Below are 7500 nucleotides of genomic sequence, written 5' to 3'. Positions count from 1 at the left end.
TGTGTGGAGGTGGATGATCATGTGATGTGACGTGTGCCGTATGTTTCAGATTCAGTGTGAAGCTCTGAAAGATTTGTTCAGCATATCACAGCTGCAGCGTCTATTTCTCTTTCCACATCGCTTCTCACGTACCTGTGTGTGTATGTGTGTGTGTGTGTATGTGTGTAGGTGTGTGTGTGTGTGTGTGTGTGCGCGTGTGTGTGTGTGTGTGTGTGTGTGAGTGTGTGTGTGTGTGTAGGTGTGTGTGTGTGCGTGTAGGTGTGTGTGTGTGTGTGTGTGTGTGTGTGTGGGTGTGTATGTGTGTAGGTGTGTGTGTGTTTGTGAGAGAGTGTGTGTGAGTGAGTGTGTGTGTGTGTGTGTGTGGGTGTGTGTGTGTGTGTGTGTGTGCGTGTGTGTGTGTGTGTGTGTGTGTGTGGGTGTGGGTGAGTGTGTGTGTGTGTGTGTGTGTATGTGTGTAGGTGTGTGTGTGTTTGTGAGAGAGTGTGTGTGAGTGTGTGTGTGTGTGTGTGTGTGTGTGTGTGTGTGTGTGTGTGTGTGTGTGTGTGTGTGTGTGTGTGTAGAGATGGAGGAAAGCGTCTCTCTGTCATGTCGTTCAGAAGATGAGCAGGATGGTGTGAAGCCAGAGCTTCTTCTGCTGTTTCTCTGTTAATTAAGAGCATCACATGAGGAGTCAGAGAAAGACTGTGATGTTTGAATGAATGTGTGAGTTAGTGTGAGTTATTGTGAGTTATTGTGAGGTGTGAGTGGCACGTTAGGTTTGATTAAAGAGGCAGACGGGTGAGCGTTCACTTCATCCAGTTCAGTGTTTCCTCTATAATTAGCGTCAGGCATCTTCTCTGAGGCGTCCAGAGCCGCTGCTGGAGCTTTTAACACACGTCTGAAGCGTGTTGAGTAAACTACTGAAGATGGAGGACAGATGGAACTCATTAATTCAGAATTTGCAAATGAAGCTGCATAAAAGTTGCTGGCAATTATTTAGACTCTGAGACTTTCTCTCTGTCACGCTCTTCTGAGGAGGAGGCAGTAAAACACACGCACGCACGCACACACACACTCACACACGCACACACACACACACACGCACACACACACACACACACACACATCAGATTCACCTTCATCTCTGTGCTGCAGTCAGGAACACTCCTCTAACTCAGAATGAGCTGAAACACACGTCAGTCACATGATCAATAACAGGAGAATAACTGTGTTTACAGACGATAATAATCATGATCTCTGTAGATCGTTTCCTCCTGCAGTGACGGCATGTTCTTCTCCTCATTTCACCTGTTTAAATACAAGTTTAATTTACTATAAAAAGATATAAAGACAGATATAAAGTAAATAATTTACTCACATTCGTGTTCACAACTAACAGCACATTCCCACAACTAAATAAAATATATAAATCCTTCAAATAATATTTATAGAACATTCTTATAACATTCATGCATTCTCATCTCATGTTGAGAGAAAACATTTTTTTTATTTGGGCTAGTTAAATTCATTTTCTGCCTACTGAAACCTCAGGAGTACCTGCCTGAAGAGCTTCCAGGGATTTAGAAATGTAGTCCTGGTTTCTTCTTTCTTTCGGATACAATAACTGCACAGACCAGTTGATCGTCCATGCTTGAAGAAATGACCTATTATCGCTGTAATTTCTCCCGAGAATGTTTGCTGGTGGTTGGGAAAGCCTCTTCACTGAATGTTGTGTGGTGTGTGTTCGTTTTGTTGTGTAGCACACACACGACAGTATGACGACAGATGAGAACAGATCTTGTGTAGTGTGAGCAGCACCGTGATTCAGCTAGTCTTTCAGTCCTGTAGTGTGAGCACAGCTTTAGATTTATCAGATAATCTCTGATCGTTTTAGGTGTGTATCTTAAACACACCTAAAGCCTGGCTCACACTAAAGGACTCGATCTGTCCCGGGTTCGTCGTGGATGATCTGGTAATGTGCGGCGTTCACCGATCGAATCTTGCACCTCCCGATCTGCTCGCACACAAATCGATGCAGTCCCGATTATTATCAAACATGTTTGATATTTATAATTAATGACTATATGATTACGTCAGTACTTTCACAGTCAATGCGTAAAACCGCTAAACAGCTGATGTGCGGCTTCCCTCTGGCATGATAATATTAATGATATCTTGTGTGTGATGTGTGTGATGTGACACGATGTTCAAATCTTGTAGTGTGTGCATGTTTAATATCTGCAAAGATTCTCCTCATGTGTGCGCTGCAACCAGATTTCAAAATCAGTTATGATTTTACAACTCCTGTAGTGTGAGCCAGACTTAACCCTGTGCGATTTTAGCCACGATTTGGTCATCTGAGACAAATTTAGAAAATCCTAGCAGATTCCTATAATCCTAGGCTAAAATCTGTAGTCTTTGATCGTTAGTTTGACATTTTCATTCTTCGTTGTGATCAGATTTGAGAGATTTAGATGTCAGAAGATTTGGCGCACAGTCTTTGTTTTTCCAGACATGTCATGATCAGAATTAATGCTAGAGATTTCTTCTAAGCTCATGAACTCCGGCGCTCTCGTCCTCTGCTCAAGGAACTCATGTGATACGCTAACTTTGCTGTGATAATATCAGGTTGCACTGCTGGTTTAATGTGGGTGTGTAGTGCTGCTTGTACTATTCTTAAATACATCAGTATTGACGCCATTCATATACCTGTAATGACACACCCATTTTTAACGCATCTTGACTGTCGTACAGTCTGACATTAATGACAACTGAGATCCCACAGTGTGACATGATCATCAGTCATACAGTCTGACACCTACAATCATAAAAGACTTTAAAAAATCGCACAGTGTGAGCCCAGCTTTAGATCGTCTCTGATCGACTCTGATCGTCTCAGATTGTCTCTGATCGTCTCTGATTTTCTCAGATCGTCTCTGATCGTCTCAGATCGTCTCTGATCGTCTCTGATCGTCTCTGATTTTCTCAGATCGTCTCAGATCGTCTCTGGTGATCTTAATTGAGGCTAAGTGCTGATGTGATTGTCTGCAAGGAATCATTTCTCCAGTGTTTGTGTTGCGCGTGCTACATATCTCTGGTGGATATGAATAAAGCATGAGGTGAGTGTGAGTTTGACAGGAGTGATGGCTGCAGATAAAGCAGAGATGGCATCCGTTATGAGCAGAGCCTAGCAGCATATTTCCACTGACAGTTCAATCTGGCAGCCTGTATTTCTCCTGAAGTGCTCTATACAGGAGACACAAGATATGCTCGTTTACTGGCCACGTGAGCTCGTTAGTGATCCTCGCAGATGAATCTAAATGTTAATGCATTCAGAGAATGTGGTTAGAATCTGAACTTCTCAATGATTAAATTGCTTTTGAGATTCCAGCCATATCTAAGCGAGTCATTCATTATCTCTGCTAACCCGCTTTTATCTGGAGAATATGTCCAGCAGCTGTTGGTGAGATCCGCCGGCGTCTCTGATCGTAACCGCTGATCCCGTGCCCAGCTTTATATCTTCTCTTATCTCTCCGTAATCTCTCCGTAATGAAGCATCCGCTCCGGCGTGTTCTGCTCCGCAGCGATTGTCAGTCAGAGCCTGGCGTTTCTCAAGTACATAATTGAGGAAAGTAAAGCGCTAAGCTCCTCCATTAGCCTCACGGCAGCCAGCGGCCTGTGAAATAGGCTCCTCTTCACGCGGAGATGTACACATCCATCTGTTCTCCGAGGGATCACGCTTCACACTTGTCTCCGGTCACAGCGGAGGAACATCTGGCCTGACTCCAGAAACCTCCTACAGCCGCTCGGGGCTGTGATTGAGCGTTTACACACTCGTATTGTTCACCAGAAAACGCCTCATTGTTGGTCATCTGTACGGATCAGTGCCGAATGTGGTGTTTCCATGGCAACGGCATGATTTGAGCGTTCAGTGCAGAGTAATGCAGCGGTGATGTGTGCTGGATCATCTGCACTAAACAAGCCTCTTCACCGATCTGACCGTCAGAGACTGGTGTTTAATTACAGTGATCACACCAGCTGTGTGTGTGTGTGATCCTGAGAAACTTCAGGCTGGTGTGAATGTGTCATGTGATCATGTGGCCCAATCAGAGCCGTGATGATATTCAGATCAGCTGTGATTCTCATCCTGAAGACACAGAGGAACTGATTTGAGAAATCACTCACACACACACACACACTCACACACACACACACACACCCACACACTCTCTCACACACACACTCTCTCTCTCTCTCTCTCACACACACACACACACACTCTCTCACACACACACTCTCTCTCTCTCACACACACTCACACACACACACACACACACTCACACACACGTTTGTTTTTGTGTAAAGTGTGTTCATCCCATAGGTGTAATGGTTTTTATTCTGTAGAAACTGTATATTCTATGTCCCTTCACCAACCCTACACCTAACCCTAACCCTCACAGGAAACTTTGTGCATTTTTACTTTCTCAAAAAAACTCATTCTGTATGATTTATAAGTGTTTTGAAAAATGGGGACATGGGTTATGTCCTCATAAGTCACTCTCTCCTTGTAATACCTGTGTCATACACATGTCATTATACAGAGTTGTGTCCTGATATGATACACACACGCACACACACACACATACACACACACAGTCACAAATGCACACAGGAAACGTGATCAAATTGCAGTGTTTTAATAGGGTAATCCAAAAATCATAATCCAAAAACAGGCAAGGGGTCATAACACAAAATCAGTCCAGAAACAAGAAAAACACAAGGGAACAGGAGAAACCCGGGTGACAGAAAACAAGAACTCCATCAAACAGAAGGGAACAGACTGGTATATACGGACAGGTGATGACGATGAAAGTGAAGACAGCTGAGTGCAATAACAGGTGTGCAATTAACAGTGATGAACGGAGCAAAGGCTCATGGGAAATGTAGTGCCTGCAGTGGGGTTACTATGGGGAAGTGAGACCACTAGTAGACACCCAGGGAAACACAGACCGGACACTGTGACACACACACACAATCTGCTGACATGTTCTCATGTTACCTCAGCGGTGTGAGTGTGTGTGTGAGATCTGCAGGCGTCTGTCATTCTTCACTCTAGACGCTTCACACTCATCTGAGCACCACACATTAAATCACTTCACCAGCAGCTTCCTTCAGCGAGCTGACAGCCGCACAAACACACACTCCGACCGGATTCAGCGCTCAGACACACAGGAGCCGCAGAACTGTGTGTGAGAGACCTGCTCCTCCAGACCAACCGCAGCAATGCCTGATGGGTAATCGATATCTTCGACCCTCTCTCTGTGTGTGTAGAACGCATGAGCTGAGCGACTCCCAACACTTTTACTCTCCATGTTGAGCCTCAGAGGAAGCAGAAGCTCATCAGATCCTTTCATCTGAGAGACTCGATCATCTTCTGGTCTGTAGATGAGCTTCAGCTTCCTCCATCAATCTGCATCTGTGGGGGTTTCACTTATTTGAGTCTTAATGTAGAATTTATATAATGTTGTGGTATTTATTAATCATTTTAAGTCTTTTATTGCTATATTTTCATTTTAGATTAAGTTTTTGTGAGAGTGTGTGTGTGTGTGAGAGAGTGTGTGAGTGTGTGTGTGTGTGTGTGAGAGAGTGAGTGTGAGTGTGTGTGTGTGTGTGTGTGTGTGTGTGTGTGTGAGTGAGTGTGAGAGTGAGTGTGAATGTGTGTGAGTGTGTGTGTGTGTGTGTGTGTGTGTGTGTGTGTGTGTGAGTGTGAGTGTGTGTGTGTGTGTGTGAGTGTGTGTGTGTGTGTGTGAGAGAGTGAGTGTGAGTGTGAGTGTGAGTGTGTGTGTGTGTGTGTGTGTGTGTGTGTGTGTGTGTGTGTGTGTGAGTGAGTGTGAGAGTGAGTGTGAATGTGTGTGAGTGTGTGTGTGTGTGTGTGTGTGTGTGTGTGTGTGTGTGAGTGTGTGTGAGTGTGTGAGTGTGTGTGTGAGTGTGTGTGTGTGTATGTGTGTGTGTGTGTGTGTGTGTGTGTGTGTAACACAGCCCGAGCTGATTAAACTCATACCGAGACTGCAGCTCTGTCTGTCTCTCACTGTCTCAGCAAATCTCCTGTCTGTCTCATTAGTGTCTGACACACTGACTCCCTCAGGCGAGCCCACAGCGAGTGTCCAACACACACACACACGCACACACACACACACACACTGAGCTGCCTGTCAGAGAGACATCAGCCCTGTTGTCCCTGCTGAAGAGACAGACAGAAAGAAGGAGACAATATGTGTTTCAATTAAATATTTGCAAAAAACTTTTGCAATATTTGATATGTCGATAGAAAAGTATTGCAAAATATATTGTGATATATTGTAATATATTATTTTCCCTTTTTATTTTATAATATTTTATATTTTTGAATACATTTAATAATATATTGATGATACATATATTATATAATATATTGTAAAATATACAAATGATTGCCGCTTTCAATATATTGCAATATATTGGAAAAAATAAATATATATAAGAATATATGCCTAATACATTACATGATATTTTACAATATACTGCAATATATTTTTGTTTCATAAGGGAAGGTCTTTATACAGGAGAGTGATCACGTATTAAGTGTTTCTTGGAGGTTATAGTACATTGAAGAATTATCATATGACTTTTTACATACACCATGTGACCTGTAAATGAAAAACAAAACTGGTTTCCATTGCAGTTTTGTGAATGATTCCTTTTTCACATTACCTCAAAAACCACCTCATGTGAGCGTAAAGACTTGATATGTGGGTATTTTTGTGAAATTGACCATTAGGCATATTTGCAGTTTGAAGAGTGATGGAAACATGCCCAGTGTGTGACAGCTGCTGGATAACAGAGTCTCAGCGGATTAACTGAAGAAAACACAGTGTGAACGAATAGAGATCAGACAGAATCACAGACTGTCCTGCGTGTGCAGCTCACACACTCACACACACACATACACACTCACACAACTCACACACTCACACACACACTCACACACACTCACACACACTCATACACACACATACACACACACACACTCACACACACACGCACACACTCACACACACTCATACACACACACTCATACTCACACACTCACACTCTCACACACACTCATACACACACACACACTCACACAACTCACACACTCACACACACTCATACACACACACACTCACACACACTCATACACACACACTCACACTCTCTCACACACACAAACACACACACACACTCATACACACACACTCACACTCTCTCACACACACAAACACACACACACACTCATACACACACACTCACACTCTCTCACACACACACACACACACACACTCACACTCACACACACACACACTCACACTCTCACACACTCACACACACACACTCACACTCTCACACACACACACACACACTCACACACACACACACTCTCACATACCAGATTTGATTATGTTCTTGTGAATGAGAATGAACGCTTCACACTTGAGTATG

The 7500-nt window shown here is 43.5% G+C and overlaps 1 protein-coding gene across 1 annotated transcript in view; it reads left to right on the top strand.

The window, feature by feature from the left end:
- Positions 1-7500, top strand: part of LOC113083896 (limbic system-associated membrane protein-like) — an 86882-nt gene that overhangs the window by 61851 nt on the left and 17531 nt on the right. The gene's annotated exons all lie outside the window — the stretch shown is intronic.

The sequence above is a fragment of the Carassius auratus genome, unplaced genomic scaffold (assembly GCF_003368295.1).
Source record: "Carassius auratus strain Wakin unplaced genomic scaffold, ASM336829v1 scaf_tig00039398, whole genome shotgun sequence".
In the NCBI taxonomy this organism is placed as follows: Eukaryota; Metazoa; Chordata; class Actinopteri; order Cypriniformes; family Cyprinidae; genus Carassius; species Carassius auratus.
The sequence above is the reverse complement of the archived record's forward strand: the minus strand, read 5'-3'. Positions and strand labels throughout refer to the sequence as shown.